We start from the raw sequence: 20,346 nt of genomic DNA on the forward strand, positions 1-20,346 counted from the left end.
AAATGCTCTCTAAATAAGATACAAGAGTCCCACTGATAAAATATTAAAAGAGAGCAGATTGGCTTTTCTAGGCCACTTTCCATAGCAGATCACATTTCTATAAGACATTGGACTTTGCACATGAAACTCCATCTGACAACTCCATTCCTTTGTACTGGATACCTCCCATGCCTGGAACTCTCTCCTCCTGAATTCCCTGGCTTCCTTCAATCTTAGCTAACAGTCCACCTTCTGCAAGAAGCCTTTCCAGTACTCTTTAATCTCCAGTTTATCCTGTATATAGCTCATTTGGGCTTCATGTTCTTTTTTCCCTTAGATTGCGAGTTCCTGAGGGCAGGAGCTGTCTTTGGCTTTTCTTTGTGTCCCCAAAACTTAGCACAAAGTCTGGTACATAGAAGGTGCTTAATAAATGCTTGCTGTCTTCAAGGTATAGATGATTCAAGATTTTGATGTGTTTATTATTTGATAATTACAAACAAATTTTTAAGGCTTTTTTCCAACAAGGTGTCTCCCAAGCATACATTAAGATTGTTCATGAAAGATAATTTTATTCATTGATTCTCTGATTGTCAACATCAAATGATGCATAAAACGGTGATGAGATGTAGGTACAGCAAAGCTGTCTATCAATGTCATGAAGGATGTCCTGCTAAGAATTGAGACTGAAGGATTCCTTATAGACACTGAAGTTCTCCCTCTACTTCTGTTTATAGATCTTTCTCCCTCCTTCCCTCCCTTTCTCTCTCCTTCCTTCTTTCTCTCCTCCCTCTCCCTCTCCCTCTCCCTCTCCCTCTCCCTCTCTCTCTTCCTCTCCCTTTCCCTCTCCCTCTCTCCCTCTCCCTCTCCTCTCTCTTTCTCCCCCACCTCCTCTTCTCTCTCTCTTTCACACACACACACACACACACACACACACACACACACACACACCTTGAACAGGCACAATGAATTGGCCTAAGAAACAAGTTGGACAAAGAACATGGGCATTTGGAACATTTCATAACTCAAGGAGTTTCTTGATTAAAAAAAAAAAAAAAAACACCTTATAAGCAACAATGAAAACTAATATTCTTCCAGTGGTTCTTATATTTATGAAGAATAATTATTAGATAGCATTTACATAATCCATCAAAGTTTGTAAAATGCTTTACAAATATTATCTTTTTATTCATACAATAACAGTACGAGGTAGATGCTATTATCAGCCCCATGTTATAAAGGCAAGGCAGAAATCTGAAAGGGAGTTTCCTTTCATATTTTAACTTATTTTTTGAAAATTTATTTCAAACTTTAAATATTTTTACATTTTTATTTTATACCCTGAAGCTCAGGGTCATAGAATTAGCAAGTATCTGGGGTAGATTTTGAACTCAATTCTTCTTGTCTCCTCGTCCAGCATTCTATCTATCCACTGCTCCTCCTAGCTATTATGATCAACAATCAAAAGTGCAGGAGACTCATCTATGTATGTATACTTTTCTATGTCGGCGGCATAAAGTTTTGAGAACTCAGAATCAACATAAAAGCTCTAATGATACATTAGAAGAGTCTTTAATGGAGGACACAGGGGCACATGCATGTAGATTCAAGTGTTGACTCTAATACTCAAGTTCTCCACTTCTACCCCAAGGGGTGCTCTAGACAATTTTCTCAGAATCTAAGTTACAGATAATTCTAGTTCACATTGGTAAAAGAGTTTTCATACTGGAAATTCCCTATAACCACTGAAATCATCTCTCTTTCCCCTTAAAAAAAAAAAAAAAACAAAAACAAAACTAGACAAGAGCTAGAAAATGAGCTGGGAAATGGAGCCAGAAAATAAGGGAATAAAATTACTCCTGGGATAGCTGGCAGAAAGAGTAAGACAAAGGCCATGAATCTTATACTAATCAGTAATCATGCAATTCTAAATCTGAAGGGCAGCTTCCTTTAGTATTTTGAAAATTTATTTTTAAATTTTTATTTTATATCCAGAAGTTCAATTTTGGAGGAAAAGACAGGAATCTTTCTCATTAAAAAAAAAAAAAAAAATTCTATGGAAGTTTTACAGAGAAAAATTCTTAAGCAGCAAATCAAAATTTATGGAGTGAAAATTTAACATGCTGTTATTAATCTTGATGATTATAATATCTTAGGATATATGGTTCTAGGAACTTTAAGAAGACCTGTTATTCATGAGCAGTGACATTAAGTCAGTCTTATGGAGACTATTGTATAGAAGGCACGCATTGGGGTATGTAATGTAATTAATCATGATGTATCTCAATGTAATAAACCACTGCCTCCTTTCATGAGCACAGGTTGTTCTTTTTTTCTCAGTCACCAATCAGAGCTTCAGTTTCCACTGCACATTTAAGAGGAATGACAGATTTTCCTCTTCATAGCTGGAGTACAAGCTCATTGGTTTGCCTCCTAAAGAAGGGTTCAGATGGTTGGCTTGGGAAAGAAGTATTCGGTCGGGCAGAATTTGCTTTGGACTACTCTGAGAGGTTCATTCAGCTCACTCTGTATCTGCTGCTATGCCTGGTTTAATGTACATTGAACAAGATGGTCCCAAGCCAAGTATCCACTGGTCCCCCTCCTGTTTTCGTACCTATGTGTATGTATGTTCTACCACTCTATAAATTACAACTCACTGAAGTCAGGGTCTTTCTTTTTATTAATTGTATCCCCAGTACTTAGCACAGTGACTGACATAGAATCAACTCTTTGTGACCCCATGAAATTTGTTCATGGTATTTTCTTGGCAAAAATATCGAGTGCTTTGCCATTTCCTTCTCTAGTGTATCCCCATTTTACAGAGATGGAACCTCAGTTTAACATTTACCTCAGTAAATGAGGATTATGTGACTTGTCCGGGGCCACATAGCTAGGAAGTATCACCGCATTTGAATTCAAATCTTCCTGATTCCAAGCCCTCTCCCCATTGTACCACTTAACCTCTCTTCTACTATGCCCTTCAAAGTAGACATTTAGTAAATGTTGATTGAATTGGACTGGATTGGTCTTGAAATAACAATTATGACCATTTAATTTTTGCTACAAATAAAATTTTTTAAAAAGAATTTTAACCTTACCATCCATGGGTAGTAAGTTGCTGAGTAGCTTTTTAAGCCATTCCTGTGGTTTCCTAGGTATTTTCATAGTGTGTAGGAGGATAGTAGGACAATAAATAGTACTTTAGCACTTTACAGATAAGGTAGCTAAAGCTCCCAAAGGTTAAATAACAAGGCCTCTAAGCTCTTTACAAAAGTTTGTTGATGATTAAGTGACTTTTCTAAAGTCACAGTTAATCCAGAACCAAAACCAAGGGCCTTAACTTACTGAAATCAATTCTGTATATTTATAAAAATAAAGTCTTATAAGGATCAATAAGAAATTTTTCTGGATGTTGAGGACATACTAAGACAAATCAGGACAAACAGCCCCTGCTAGTTCTTTGATTTGACTGAAGAGTTTCTCTTGACCAAAAGAGCCCAAATTTCTCACCCACTATTTGAAACATCCATATAAGCCAAAAACCAATTCAACTGGTTTAATCAACTAAGGAAAAAATTTGACTAATAATAGCTGACTGGTTTTGCTGACCTGTTGCTTATTCCCCCTCAGTTTTGTTCTTTGTTCTTTATTAGAAGGTTAGAATCTCAGAGAGGTCCAGGAGGAAGGGATATATCAAGATATATAGGTGATGTAAAAAACAAAAGAAGGCAATATTTTTTAAAAAGAGAATAAATTTGAAGAAACACAACAAACCAAGATGAATGCTTTGCAAAGTGCAAATGATATCAACAGCAGGACACATTTGGCAACAATTCCCAGGAAGACTATGGCTTCAGCAGAGAGGGGAAATGCTACCAGATCTTTTTAATGGTTCCAGAAAAAAAAAAAGTGCTGTATTTAAAGAGAAAATTGAAGCTATTATCTGGATTCTTTTCGACAGCAACATAGTGTGAAGAAAGCTTTCTTCACAACACAGGGAGTGCTGGAGTATTTTGTTGTAATCCACAGTGAAGTATTTTTAAAGTGTCGAACGTTGGCAACCGGAGAATCCAAATGGTAATTAAATGGTTATAAAAATCTTAAACTGGAATGCTGACAGGCAGCCTGCCCAGCACTATCAGCACTAATCGGCTAATAGTCAATCTGTAATGCTCCTCTTCAGGTTAAATAATGTTTGCCAGAATCCTGCAGTCAACACTTTTCCCCCCTCTTTTTTTTGCTTTATGCTGCAGTAATGGGGGCACTGACTGCGATTAAGAGATGAAAAAGGCACCCAGGTGCTTCTGGGCCAGGCCAGGGAGTAGAGTGGGAAGAATGAAGGGCGGGGAGATGGAACTCCTGCTGACCATTTAGTCTCACTGCCTGGCTGAATTAGGCAACTCCATTCTTTCTTAAGGGTCATGGTATGTGACCATTCTCATTATACTTGTACTAAATTTCAAAAGCCTAAATCCAACTTACTTTGGATTCTGGCTCTGTCATTTGGAGTAATAATAAATTGGTCTTACTCTCTGCAAAATCTGAATTCAAATCCTGCTTCTGACACTCGTGAATATGGGCAAGTCTGTCTCTATCTCTCTGTCTCATTCTGTCTGTCTCAGTCTCTCTCTCTCCTCTCTCTTTCTCTCTCTCTCTCTCTCTCTCTCTCTCTCTCTCTCTCTCTCTCTCTCTCTCTTGTTCTCTCTCTCTCTCTCTTTCTCTCTCATATATATATATATATATATATATATATATATATATATACACATACATACACACATATAATCTGTCTCTGTCTCTCTCTTTGTCTCCCTCTCTGTCTCTCTCACAATGTGCCTCTGTCTCTCTCTCTCTCGCTGACACAGTCTCTCTCAGTTTGTCTTTCTCTCTGAATCCTCTCTTTGTCTCTCTCAATCTCTCTTTGCTGTGTCAGTTTTTTAGTCCCTCTTTCTGTCTGTGTTTGTTTCCGTCCCTTTCCTCATCTGTAAAAAGGGGATAATAACAGCATTCCCACCTCATAGTGTAAGGATCAAATGAGATAAGAGGCAAAGCCCTCAGCAAACTCTAAAGAGCCATATCCTATACCAGGCATTCCTCTTCACAGGTTAGTTAATAAAAATCAGAATTGCTCACATCTCCTGGGTGAGCATTCCCATGCCACAAGGTTAGGGTCAAGGAAGAACAATAAGGGCATCAGGAGAGAAGCTTCATTTCCTCATGACTTGCCAGGGGCTAACAGGAAACCCAGCCAATGGATATTTCTAGAAGTGTCCACACTGGCTGCAGCTTGACCTCAGTTATGAAGAACTTGTATAACCTGGTTGCTCAATGAAAACTGAGACAAGAGACATCTGGATAAAACTAGCCCTGCAATAATGTTAGCATCTGTGCACCGAGCTGCCTCATAGCCCTGACCTAATACGACATAATCAACTATGTTATCTTTGTTCCCATGTTCTCAGCTTGCCCAAGCCTGCTAATCAGTAGTGTGTGTGTGTGTGTGTGTGTGTGTGTCTGTCTGTGTGTGTGTGTGTGTGTGTGTGTCTAAAGAAATGGGTAAAACAGCAGGGAATCTAAGGTCAAGAATGTTGGATTCTGATCTCAGGTTTAACCATTTTCTCTCATGGAGTTATTAATTTCTCAATCAGAGGGAGTATGGTAAGAGTTGAAAGTGCTGCAATAGGACCACTGAAAGGGAAATATTAACCAGTAAGAGAGACACACTTCCAGGGTATGCTGGTAAATATTTAACAACTGACTCTCTGAAAAGCACAATACACTATAAAATTTAATCTGCCTTAACATTTTCTCCATCACTTTCTGAAGTTTATACAATTAACAGAACAATCAATCAATCATTCTTTTGAATCTATTTGCCAATTTTTGAAGTGTAAATAAATGCTCACAATGACAATTTAACAATAGGCTTTTATGAACCAATTCAGCTGGCCCCACGCCATCTATGCATCTGATCCAGTATGTGAAGCAGAGGAACAGGTGCAGATAAGTCCAGAGTACTTGTATCAGCTCTGGTCTGTGTTTATAAAAAAATACTCCATTAATTGTGTTAGGGTGCTGGGTGAACAGACTCCAGCAAAATACTCCTCAGTGTCTGAGTAGGCTTCCAGTAAGGTATAAATTGACTTTGTGCTAATCTCTGCTATTGTGCCCTAGTAACTAACTTTGTACCTCTATGATATCACAAAACTTTGGCTTCTCTCTTCACCTCTATAACATCTTACCCAACAAACCGCTATATTTCACTCCCAGTTTCTAGATGCTAATTAACAAGTATCCCAGAATCTGGCCACTAAAATTTCAGCATTGGTCTGATAAATCATCTTCTGTTTATTGATCCCCAACCCATTTTTCAAAAGATTTCTTTAACAAATTAAAAGAATGGGGAATGATGAGGTCCTGAATGGGGTATGGGACAGAGAGAAACTAAAGAATTGATCTCTGAGGCAGGTATACTGAGATCAGTTTAGTTTCACAGTCCCACCCTCTGGGAAGGTTGTCCAGTCTGAAGTTCAAGTTATGTCAAACTCCTGAGACCCACCCTCTGTTGAAGTCTTGAGCAGTCTTAGCTTGCCATGTCCTGTCAGGACATGGTTAAATTTTCCCCACAAAATCTACTTATGGGCTACCCCATCACTGCTGCCTTCTTTTGGGTAAGTCTGCCATGGCACTCTGCTCCATGGTGCCTTTCCTCTTCTCCTTCGCCCAGGCCAGCTGGTATCTCGCCTAACTCTACTACGCTTTTCAGATCCACTTCTCCTCTTTAAAGTAACTCTTTTAGGGAACTAAGACCTTTCATTATTTAACCTGCCAGCTGAGAACATGCTCCAACCTCATGGGTGCTCCCTTTCTATTGGGTAATTGTGAGTTCCACTGAGGAACTTGTTTTTTATATGCTCTCCCACTCTGTTTCATATTTACCATTCCTGGTGTCTATTGTATCCCTTCATTTGTCTGTAACCTCTTCCTTAAATAAATCTACCCTTTGCAGGGAAAAGGAACCAGATGTGAAAAAATGTTTGTGGCAGCCCTTTTTGTAGTGTAGAAGAACTGCAAACTGAGTGGATGCTCATCAGCTGGAGAATGACTGAATAAGTTACGGTATATGAATGTTATGGAATATTATTGTTCTGTAAGAAACAATAAGTAGGATGATTTCAGAAAGGTCTGGAGAGACTTACATTGTACACAGTAACAACAAAACTATATGATGATCAATTCTGATGGATGTGATTCTTCAATAGTGAGGTGATTTAGGTCATTTCCAATGGCCTTGTGAAGGAGAGAGCCATCTGCATCCAGAGAGAGGAATATGGGGATTGAGTATGAATCACAATATATTATTCTTACTTTTTTTGTTGTTATTTGATTGAATTTTGTTTCTCATTTTTTCCTTTTTGATCTGATTTTTCTTGTGCAGCATGATAATTAGGGAACTATGTATAGAAGAACTGTCCGTTTAACATAGATTGCATGCCATCCAAGGGAGAGAATGGGGCGAAGGGAGGGAGGAAAAAATTTGGAACACAAGGTTTTACAAGGGTGAATGTTGAAAACCATCCATGCATATGTTTTGAAAATAAAAAACTTTTAAAAAAATCTACTTTTTGTCAAAAAGAATGGCCACTGTGGATTCTTTATATGACCAAAACACAACTTTGGAGCCTGCCATCACATACATCAACCACATCAAGGGTTTCTTGTCAGGGTTTCTTAGTCTACATTAAAAGTCAAGACATTTTTTTTTTTATTATAGCTTTTTATTTACAAAACATATGCATGGGTAATTTTTCAACATTGACTCTTGTGAAACCTTCTGTTCCAACTTTTCCCTTCCTTCCCCCCACCCCCTCCCCTAGATGGCAGATAGTCCAATACATGTTAAATATGTTAAAGTATATGTTAAATATAATATATGTATACATATTTATACAGTTATCTTGCTGCACAAGAAAAATCGGATTTAGAAAGAATGTAAAAATAACCTGAGAAGGAAAATAAAAATGCAAGCAAACAATAACAGAAGGAGTGGAAATGCTATGCTGTGGTCCATATTCATTTCCCATAGTTCTTTCGCTGGGTGTAGCTGGTTCTCTTCATTAACAATTGGAACTGATTTGGATCATCTCATTATTGAAGAGAGCCACTTCTATTAGAATTGATCATCATATAGTATTGTTGTTGAAGTGTATAATGATCTAGTTCTGCTCATTTCACTTAGCATCAGTTCATGTAAGTCTCTCCAGGCCTCTCTGAAATCATCCTGCTAGAGCTGAGACCTTTTTAAAAATATATATTTTGAAAATTGCATTTCAATCTATAAAAAATATATAAAAAGTCAACTACGTTGGATAGTAGATAGAGTGCTAGCTGTGAAGTCAGGAAGACTCTTCTTTCTGAGTTAAAATCTGGTCTCAGACTAATTGTGTGACCCTGGTCAAGTCACTGTTGACTTCAGTTTCTTCATTTGTAAAATGAGCTGAAGATGGAAATGGCATAGTATTCCAGTTTCTTTGCTAAGTAAACCCCAAATGGAATCATGGATGTGACTGACAACTAAAAAACAACAACAAAAAAAAAAAACAATGTAATTGATTTCTTTTGTAATCCTATATATTTACTTGGGGGGAAAGGGAAAAAAAATAAAGTAGAAAATGTGCAACAGAAGACAAAAGAAAACCAACCAACAAGGAAGCAAAGAAAAGCTGGGCAGCTTTGAAAACCATGCATAATAGTATTTATTATATATTTTCTTAAAATGAAAATATGTTATTTTATATTTTATCCTTGCTCATGGTTTGCTGTGTACATGGAATTGTTTGTTTTTTTTTCCTTTTTTTCATTTTGTATTTAGGTGTAGAATAAATTCTTAAAAATACAAAAAACAAATAAACACATAAACACACACACACACACACACCCCTTTAATTTTGAGGAGTCCACAGGCTTTACCAGACTTTCAAAGTGGTCCACGATACAAAAAAGTTTAAGAACCTTTACTCTATTTTTTCTTTTTTTCTTTCTTAACCAAGTGTCACAGCCTTAGAATTAAGATGAGCATTGTAGTAGGATGTATATTTGTTGTGCCACTTTTGCATTTTTCCCCTTAGCACAGTATCTGGCACTAATTGATCATTAACACTGAATGATTGGTTTGTTAGTGGTCCAGGTCTCTTCTTCAGAATCTTGGGGATTGACATAGATTTACCCATTCAGATCACAGCCCTTCCCCCCTTCCACTTTTTCCCCTTTTCAAGCCCTTGGCTGAATTTCAAGGGAAAATATTTACACAAGAACAATTGTGTTTTGCTCCTTAATTAGAGTATTAAAGATGAATAAGAATCAAATGCATCCATGAAAGCAGAATGTGCTTTTCCTCTAAATCTGTGACTTATTCCTAGATTGAACCTCTGTGGGCAAATGGAAACCCAGGAAATAGGTTCCTAAGATTATTAGTCTAGAGCCAAGTCATCTAGTCCAGCCCATTACTTTACAGATGAGGATATTAAACTCCCAGGTTAAGAGATTTAGTGCAGGTCATACAGGTGGGATTTGATCCATGTTCTTTTAATTCAAGACTCAATGCCTTCTCCATTCTACCATATTATTTCTACTTCCAAGCCCAGTATCCACCCCAGGGTTTTTCCACTCACACTTAAAAAAAAATCTGGAGAGTCAACTTCTAGTCAGGGTGACTCAGGAAATTTAGTTGGTCTTTCTTTTTAAATGGTAGCTCGCTTGAGTGAATAGCATGGCACCAAGCAGGCTGGATTGGAGGCCAGTCCCATGACTGTGCCCTGTCTGCCCTCTTCAATCTAGCTTTTGTTTTTGTTTGTTTGTTCTTCACATGCACTCACTGAATTGCATTTCTCTTTCTTTTCTCAGGGAAGAGAAGGTATTTTCCCAGACGAGGCATAAATAACTCAGGGTCTCTTAGTCCTAACCCAGTAGAGGAAGAACACACAGATTCCCCCACTAAGATGCCAGTCCTTCGATCCTTCTTCTCCTGTTTAGCTCAAGCAGTCTTTTAAAAATGCCCACCTGACATCATATCCTCAGAGAAAAGGCACAACCAGAGCACAGACATTATGGATGAATCTCTATGGACTCTATGCTCCAGTCAAACTGGACTGCTTATAGTGTCCAAACCATTGGAGCTACAGTAGCAGCCCTCCACCTCATCTTATTGAGATTTTGCCATTCATTAGGTGACCTGCTTGCATTACTCAGCTAGTTCTATTTGCTACTGATCCTAAAGAATTTCTGTTGTTTTTTCCTTGTTCATGTTTTCCAAAAGTCTGTTCCTGACTAGGGACTCTCCATTCTGTGAGAACTTTCCCACATACCTGTGCTTTTGCTCACAGATGTTCTCCCTGTCTGGGACAGCCTGCCCTTTCCTTCCCTTCCCCTTGAGGTATTATATTATCATCCACCCTTTAACACAATTCAGAACCAAACTATCCATGCAGCCTTCCCTTAGATTAGACCTCTCATTGTGCTTTGTAAACATGGTTTAAAGTATTACATCAGTCTCCTCTCTGTCTTTGGCTCTATCTTAGTCTTTCCTCTCTGGCTCTGTCTCCCTCCCTGTCCCTCTTTCTCTCTCCCCCACCTCTATAACTTCTAATCTGAGTTCTTACTAACCTGACTAGTGAATGCTACATGTGATTTGCCACAATTGGGGAGACTCCAGCCATGCTTCACTCTATTCCTTGCCTTAGATAGTAGATACCTTAAATACCTTAGATAGTAGATACCTTAAAACAGCCTGGCCTCTGGGACCAAAGAATATTGTCTGATGAGGCTTCAGTCTTTTACCTCCAGAACGCTCGCAGGAAGTTCCCTCTATTGTCCTGATTTATGAATGCTTCACATGATTTGCTATGTCTAGATAGATTCCAGGTAAGCTTCACTTTACTTTCCAACCATCATACCAACTGTTGTTTTGCCCCTACATACATCACCAAATTCCTTGTCCTTTTCCAGTATTGTAATCATAATCAAATCATAACTACTAGAAAAAGCTATGTCAATCAATTCTTCTACGGCATCACTCATCATCCCTTTAACTTTCCAACTTCCTTGACCAACATCCTCTGAGATGTTTTTCTTCTTATATTGATAGAATGGAAGTTCCATGAGAACAGGACTGTCTTCCTCTTCTTACATCCCTAGCATTTAGTTAGCACAGTTCTTGGCACATAGGATTATATATTTAGAAGTGGAAGCAAGCTTAGAATCCATCTATCCCAGCCCTCCTCATTTTATCAATGAGGAGTTGACCTTGTGCGATGTTAAGCAACCTACCCAAGTTCACATAGTAAGTGACAGTCAGGATTTGAACCCAAATCCAAATCCAGTTTTGGTCCATTGCATGTAAATATTAAAGAAATGTTTAGTTACCTCCCACTCAATACAAGCTTCAAATACCTAATATACTTTTGAATACTGGGAAAATTTATTATAGAGAACAGAAAGGAAATTCACATTCTAGCCTAATTAGATAGCAGCAATACTGCTTTCTCTTCTTTCCACAGAGGTTTAATCCCTATCAAAATGAATTTGAAGATATTGGGGAGGATATCCTCCTTACTTTTCTTCTGTTAGTCTTTTTTGCCCTAAGATTTCTTTGCTTTCCTTAGTCCAATCTGCATTATCTTAGTTCATGGTCCTTCAGTCTTACATTCTGTATGTCATGGCCAAACCATCGGAGCTAGAGTAGCAGCCCCCCATTGCCACCCCATCTTGTTGAGGATTTGCCATTCATTAGGCGACCTGTTTGCATTATTCACCTAATTTTGTTTGCCACTGATTCTACAGAATCTCTGTTGTTTTCTTCAGGGTCATGTTTTCCAAAAGACTGTTCTTTCCTCAGTTTGACTAAGGGGCTTCTCAACTCTGTCCATAGAGAACTCAAATCACTTATAACTGCATTATTATTATAGATATGCAATGTTTTCTTTGTGGCTTTCTATTGCATTTATCATGTTTATAGTTAATTGTGTCCCTTGTCTCTGCAATACACCATACACTCCATATGGGTAGGGACCAGATCTTATCCCTGCCCAGTGCTTTTCAATATAATAGTCATTTATAATGTTTGTTGAATTGGAATTTTTCATTCAACCTAGATATCTTAATACTAAGATATTTTGGTGGCTGATATAACATGATATAACATAACCTTTCATGACCTAATTTACTGCTTGGCAACTGACTTAGCCAAATGGCAGTCATCAAATATAGGAACATAACCTTGAGGTTGCAAATGCTAAATTAGTTATCTTTCCTAGGCCTTAATTTGCTCTTCTGTAACATAGGGGCTTACACTCAGCCTCTGAGGTTTCTGCCAACATTGGTGCTGTGATCTTAGGAATATGACAGTTGTTTCAGAAAGCTGGAGAGGATTTCAAAACCAGAAAATCCTTTAGTATCAATATGAAACACAGTTTGTCTCTGTTAAGAAGGATTGTCAAAAAATCCTAATCTTTCTACAAGGCCACAGAATTTAAAAGTTAGAGAAAGCTCAAAGATTTTTCTTTTAAAGAGTTTTGTTTCTAACACTTTCAAGAAGGTCCAGGTTTGCATTCTTTACTTCAAACCACTGAACAACGTGTTGAAAACTGAACTATTTTCTCTGAGCAGCATTGATAATGAAGGTTTAGTTCATTAGCTGGTTTTCATTTCAGTGACCTTGGTACACCACCTGTTAGGCAGCCTTAGAGAGTGAGTAAGGAAAAAAAAAATGCATGGGCAGACAGAATCACTTCAGCTATTGCTATAGCAAAGGACATTTTGAGCAGATTCATCACATCACACTTACTTTATAGGCTCACAAGTAGAAACCTCAATCTGAGGATGTGGGTTCTTTGTTTGATGGTATGAAAGTTTGAAAGTCATTTCTTTTTTCCTACTTCTCTCATCCTCCCCCAGCCCCCTCAATCCTCTTCACATTTTGATTCTCTTTATTTGTGCCCAGAGCTGTGCATTTACAGAACAAAGAAGTGTTCTACTATCACGGTAAACATAAAAAGTTTCTTAACTCTACCAAATAGAGAAGGCATGAAAGAACACACACTGGACTTGCAACTTCCTTTAACTATGGAAGCTTTGGCCACACCCAAAGACAATTTAATACAATCGATACTGGCTTTAATGCAACAGATACTGGGATGATAGATTCAGAGAGTGAAAAATGTTCTGTATCATCTAGTCAAACCTGCTCATTTTACAACTGAGGAAACTAAGGCCCAGAGTTGAAGAAATCTGCCTAGTACATCCCTGAGTACCCAGGACTAGAGCAGTACCTAGAGGGGGGGAGATCAGGGCTTTGTCTTAGGATACCATAATTTAAAGAATGCCAGACATCTATTTTAGATCTCCCACTCTTTCTTCTTTCTCTATAGTCACCAGTCCTCCAGCAATATAGAAATCTCGTAGTGTCCTAAGACATGTGACACTTCCCCACTTTCCCCACCTCCCCAGCTTTGGCCAATCCTTCAACAGCATAAAAATTCTGTTGTGTCCTGGGACATGTTTTCTCACCCTGGCAGCCCCTTTTCTGGTGAGCTCACCCTTTCCCTGGTCCCTTCTCACTCTGATTCCTACTTCTCTCTTCAATTGGTTGCAAAAAATAACCTACTTATCCAGGAAGAGGATACTGGAGGCAAAGGGTATCCAAATACAGGAAGCAGAGTTTGCTCTAGACAAGCTTCAGGCACTTGACACTTTTGTGAAGAAATGGCTTCATCAAAGACTTAAATTTCTCCAGCAAAAAAGAAAAGCATTTATTTCCATGGGATACATCTGGAAATCAAAAGGCAAAGGAGATAGAAAAAGTCTTCACAAATGCCTCTAACTGGACTAGCTTGTTTTCAGTTTCACATAGGACCTTTCTCACTTTCTGTCTCCCTGGGGTTTGCCAACCAACTATTAGTATGTAAAGGCTGATGTGGCAGGGCTCAAACTTGGAAGCAGGAAAGCTGGATCCACATTATCAGAGCTTCATTCCCATAAGCTCTTTTGATTACATTACCATACCTAAGCCACAGGCACACACAGCTTCCACATGATATTCCTAATCACAGATGGGGGAGGTGCTAATTATCTCTCACCTGTGTCTTAATATATCATTTTTATTATTTTTTTGGTGTGTAACCCATTGCAACTCTGGAATCCAGACTCAGAACATCAGTTGGTATTGCTAAATTCATAATCACATTTTATTATACAGACACTCCCCTCTATGCAGTCTAGAATCCAGTCACAATGACCTACATATACTTCCTCAAATAGGGTGTCCAATCTTTGTTTTTGCAATGATTGTCCCCAAAGCCCAAAATGCTCTGGCCCCTCACCTCCACCTCAGTTTTCCTGGCTTTCTTTAAGGCTCAGTTCAAAGTCCACCTTCTGCAGGAGGCTTCTTCTGCCCCCTTTATTGCTAGTGCTTTCTCCTCTCATATTACCTTCCATATATATATATCTTCTATGACTTAGTTATTTACATCTTGTCTCATATTAAAGGCTCCTTGAGGGCAGGATCTGCCCTTCCCTCTTTCTGGTCTGATACATAATAATTTTGTATTCCAGTGTCTGATACATAATAATTGTGTAAAAAATTGGCCAAGGTAAGATGATTTACATGTTGTTGTTGTGTTGTTGTTTTTTTAAACACACTACCTTCCTTTCTTTGTCACTTAGACATTTACATCTAAAAGACAAGTGGTTTGGGGATCCTTGAACATGACAGGGAATTCTGAAAATTAAAAATTTTTAATGAAAAAAATATGGTATAGAATCAAAACATTGTGGAACTGTCTTAGAAAAGTGAGATTTTTTTAACCCAGAAATACCACCGTTGAGCCTAAGCATTGAGAGCAAAACCTTGTTATATTTCAAATATTTTAAAGATGTGAAATTCTTCCATACAAATTTCCACTATTATCATGCTGCACAAGAAAAATCAGATCAAATCTTTTTTAAAAGGGGCTAAAACACGACATAATGAAGGGGCCAACATATTCTAAAGAATTCATATATGTTTTCCTTCACTTCCTTCCACTTCCCTAAATGGCAAGCACAAATGTTGTACCAAAGAAAGAAAGAGAGTATCCATTTGTTGAAGAATGGCTAAACAAATTGTGACAAATGACTATGTTAGAATATTATAGTGTCATAATACAAGGGAGAATATGAAGAATTTGGAGAAACTTGAGAGGACTTCTAAAAACTGATTCAGAGAAAAGTGAATAGAAGCAGGAGAGCAATAGCCATAATACTCATAAAAATGTCAAGCCAAGTAGTAATAAAAGACATTAGAATTCAGATCAATGCAATGACCAATCGACTTCAAAGGACTAATGATGAAATAAACCTCCTTCCTCTTAATACAGATGACCTATGGATATGATCTCATATGTGTCCACTGAATCAATTGTTTTCATGTAACTTTACTTCTTTGTTGCAAGGAAAGAATGTAGTGGGGAGAGAATTCTTGAAAGCATGAGTTTAGGAGCAAGTGCTGAGAATTCTGTGGGTATGTAATAAATTCTTCTTGAATGTTTGTTGAAGTAGCAGCATTTTTTTTAAGGCAATTTAAAGATATTTTTTGAATGTGGCCTGAAGAAGGAACAACCAATTCAACTTGAATTTAACTTTGTGGTTACAGGAAGCTGAAACTAAGAATATAGGCCCCCAAGATCATTCTTGTATTAAAGACTGAGTGAAAAATATAGAGCTGACAACCACAACTGCTACTACTTCTGTATGAACCTGTCCCTTTGGAGGAGAAAGGTCTGAGACCTTGGACTTTGAGAAAAAACACACCTCCCTCCTCCCTCCTTCCCCCTGCCCCAATACATATATATATACCTTAGTCTCTGTTTTAATGAAAAACAGGAAACTATGGAGAAAGACTTCCTCTCTCTGGGAGGAAAAACACAATAAGCATAGTAAAGATGGAATAAGTGGGAGGCAGAGTCTCAGTATTAGTTTACACAGAGATGAATAATAGATTCAGAGAGTAGGGAAACTTAAAAGTCATCAAATCTGACCTCCCAAATAATGTAGAAATCCCTTCTAACAATACCTTCAGCTTCTTCTTGTAAGACAATTATTTAGCCTCTTCTTGAATACATCCAGCAACATAAAACCCACTCTCTATAAAGCACTATATATCCTACTTTGTTTTGTGAAGAGCTCAGATTTCAAGGAAATCATGCCCCAAATCATTTCACTGATGGATGCTTTCACCCTTGATACTCATTCACTTACCTAATGATTGTATTCCTTTTTCAAAGACAAAATGCTAGAAAAGATGAAAAATAATCCTCATATAGCCAAACCAAGGCTATTATTTAGTTTCACCATGAGTAGAAAGTTCTGTGTCACCAAAAGTGAAGCAAATCCCCATAGCAATGTCCCTTTAAAAAATTTCTCCTTCAACATTAATTTTACTCATCTGCCCTAATTTAATTATCTTTAATTTATTAAATTAAATACTTCAATTTTTCAAGTAACCGTCACTTCACCAGCATGGACACTTGCTACATTAACACAAATTTCAACTTCTCTATAAATTAGTAGATAACCTTTGAAAGTTGCCATGGTTTAAAAAAAAAAAAAGTTATCATCTTGTAGCTGATCTGGGAATGAGTCCCTTAAGACTTGGCCAGGAAACTGGCATAACAGAAAATGCTTTGGAACTAGGATCAGAAGAGATTTGGATTCATATCATTTACTTCCTGTGTAATATCAAATTGACAGGGGTACACTGGAAGAAGCCTTGATGCCCAAGTCAGAGGATCTAGGGTTCAAATCCTAGCTTTGCCATTTACTATCTGTATGATCTTGGAGAAATCATTTAACTTCCCTGGGACTCAATTTCCTTACTTGTAAATTTTCTTGCTTGATGGCCTCCAAGATTCTTTCCAGCCTACATTTACTATCTTGAGCAAGCCATAATCTGTGTCTAGGTTTTCTCCTTTATAAAATTAGGACAAAGAGATATGCAGCATTGCAAATTCAATACACATTAACCACCACCACCAGAGTCACTGATGATGCTAGAAATTTTCATCCCCAACCAAACCCCAGGAACAATCACTTGGTTCCAGGCCCTGAAACCTTATGAATGATTATGTTTCTCCTTGGGTTAGAAACAGACTTGCGTCATGGAAGAGGAACGACCTGAAGTCAGGGTTCATAGATTCAAGTCCCATCCCTTCTATAGTCAGTTTTCCTCCTAGGTAAATTACATGGGATGTGCTCTTGATCTATGAGATTCCTCTCTGCTTTGGATCTTTTAAACTACTTAAATGAAAAGCATAAGAAAATAGCAGATTTGAATTAAGAATAAGTCCTAGTGAATGGTTTAAAAATGAACAAATGATCCTCTCTTTCTTTCCGCTCCTACTCCTTACACAAACCCTCTCAGATTCTTCAGCAACAGGACCTGCTGAGCAGAATTCTTGGAACTGTTAGTTATGAGGACACAGTGGGATGGCTGCAGGCAGACAGAAATTATTATAGTCCATCAGTGAAAACAAGCAAATAAAATAGAAAAGAGGAAGAATTCAAACAGTGTAGTGTCCTGGGACAGTGGTATTCAGGTTGGAATACAAAATGGGTATTTGTTTCAAAAGGGCATTTCCTGATTTACAGCTGGTGACATGATTGCCTCCCTCCCCTTTCTCTTCCTTCTCTCAAGCTTCCCCAAAGCACTCAGGAGCCAAAAGCAAAGAATGAGGCATCAGAGCTCCTAGGAACTGGTTTTACCTTTTAGAGCCAGAAGTGGAAGAGTCTGCACTTTGATTAAGTAATGCGAGGATTTGGGCATTGTCAGGGATGACTATTAAATAAGAAAAGAACAGAAAGAGGGTTGGGAGGGAGTCAGGCTTTCACATAGTACCAGAATTTGGCTTAGGATGTTAACCATCACTAAACAGTTGTCATAACAAAAAGATTTATATAGATCTCCACGGTCCCCTGGCATTTACAGTAACATATTATGTATTAAATATTTACAAAGCACTCAAACTTATAAAGTGCTTTCTAATTCTTTTAAAAAGTTATTTCTCCTACCCAAAGGGGGAAGTTGTGCTCTGCATCATTATTACCACCACCACCGTCATCATAAGTTCACATTTTACTAATGAGGAAATAAGGGGACAAAGAAGCTAAGTGAACTAATTGCTTTAAAGACAAAGAATACTAATAATAGCTAGCATTTCTGTACAGTGCTTTAAAGTTTGTAAAGCACCTTATAGATATCATGCTATATGATCCTTCCAACAATCCTGTGAGTTAGCTGCTATTATTACCTCCATTTTACAGATGAGGGAACTGAAACACAGAGAAGTTGAGTGACTTCTACTCAGGTCATATAACTAGTGAGTCTAAGGAAGTATTTGAGGGAAGCAGAATGGCAACACATACATGATGAAAAAGGAAATTCATCATGAATCCATATTCCTCAGACCCAATGATGGTTCATCAATGGTCCTAAAAGAACTTGTTAATCAATTATATGGGATAGTAATTTGAAAGGAAGCGGGAAAGATACTAGAGGAAATTCTGGTGAAGCAAAAGATATTCTTAACAAATTATTTATTGTTAAAAAGAGAGTACTTAGTTGCCTCATGGTAAGAGGAACAGTTTGACTAAATGATCTTAATAGTCTCTCCATTTCTAACATCTTATTGTTCTACTTAAATGGATCCCCAATTTCTTTTATCTTTTTGGTAGATGTTAATTTTACTCTAAATAGGTGATTAGATTCTTTAAATTTTGTCATATAACAACTCCTATTTATGCTGCTTTAGAGATTACAAAATACATGCTTCATAGTAATTTGATGATGTAGGTAAGGCAGTCCCATTTTACATCTGAGAAAAATAAATCCTAGACTTTACTAAGTGTTGAGAGTAAAATTCAAAACCAGGTCTTCCCAACTAAAATTTAGCTGCCTTCATTGTTGCATGAACCATAAGCTTTTGGTGGAAATTAGGCAGTAGTGGGTAAGAAGAAAGGATAGCATTCATAAATATGGACGGAACCTATGCTAATCTGATAGGCTGATGAAAATGGCCATCACCCCAAAGATTATTTTCAATCAATCTGTAAGACTGCCTTTGAATGGAAAATGAACTTAAATCCCACAATGGATGAAATGGATTAGAAATCACAAGTATGATCAAAAGACTCTCTCTCTCTCTCTCTCTCTCTTTCTTTCTTTCTTTTCCCCCTCTTCTCTTCCATGTCTGTCTCTATCTTCTGTCCCTCAGTCTGTCTTTCTTTCTATCTCTGTTTTTCTGTTTCAAATTCTGTGTCTGTGTGTCTCTGTGTTTTTGTCTCTATCTCTTTCTATTTGTCTCTGTCTCTGTAACTCTGTCTGTCTTGGTCTTTCTCTCATTCTAAGGAACTCCTTTTTAGAATGAGAGAGAGACCTCATTCTAAGGAACTCTTAACAGAATATGAACTTCTTTTCTTTACTCTTATATCAGTGATCCTGGGGTCTGAGCAAAGAAGAAATAGCTGGCATAATAATAGATAATAATTATATACTGCTTTCAGATTTGCCAAGCATTTCATATTTGTTAAGCCATTTGATCACCATTCTTCAGTTCTTACCTCTACATCAAAACTTCCTAATATGAAAATACCTTGTATTTCTGAAAGATCTTCCCTCTTGAGATTTATCCTATAAAGGGAATTCAGATTGGAAATGTTTTGTGATTCTGGAATGAAAAGCACCAGACAGTATTCTGAAGATGTGTGTCCCCTTGGTGCTGATAGAACTTACACTTTGCAAAGAAAAAAGAAAAGTATAATTCAAGGAAAAATACACCTACTTTGACAACTAGGATTTAAACCTCACCCTGAAAAAGAGGGGTTCAGAACTGGAATGATGCCTTCCAAAGAATATACAAGATGTCTTACAAATCTCAATTTATTATTATGACATGCTTACATTAGCCTTTTTGTATTTCTCTGCTCACTGACTCATCCGTTGCTGTAATGTGCTATATATCTGAACTGATCACATCCTTGTAATTCAATGTCTGCAAATGCAAAACCTCACTGCATCTCAAAAACCTCTTAAACCTCTTAAAAATTTTTTTTAATACTAGTTCAAGTTCAGAATCACAAAATCTCAGAAGTGAAAAAGACCTTAGAAATTTTCCATGAAAAATGATGTAGTGGAAAGAGAATTGAATTTCGTAATTCCAAATGAGTTCATTTTAGTATCCATAGCAATTAATCAATTAACAGTGTGTACTATGTCCTGGGTATTATGCTGACTGGTAGGAATACAAAGACGTGACTGGCAGTATAGACTCATAAAATGAAAGT

General features: G+C 37.5%; 1 protein-coding gene across 1 annotated transcript in view; it reads right to left on the bottom strand.

Annotated features, from left to right (window-relative positions):
* The window catches only part of SNTB1 (syntrophin beta 1), a 310,326-nt gene that overhangs the window by 213,235 nt on the left and 76,745 nt on the right, over positions 1-20,346 (bottom strand). The gene's annotated exons all lie outside the window — the stretch shown is intronic.

This window comes from Sarcophilus harrisii, chromosome 1, assembly GCF_902635505.1.
Source record: "Sarcophilus harrisii chromosome 1, mSarHar1.11, whole genome shotgun sequence".
NCBI classification, from domain to species: domain Eukaryota; kingdom Metazoa; phylum Chordata; class Mammalia; order Dasyuromorphia; family Dasyuridae; genus Sarcophilus; species Sarcophilus harrisii.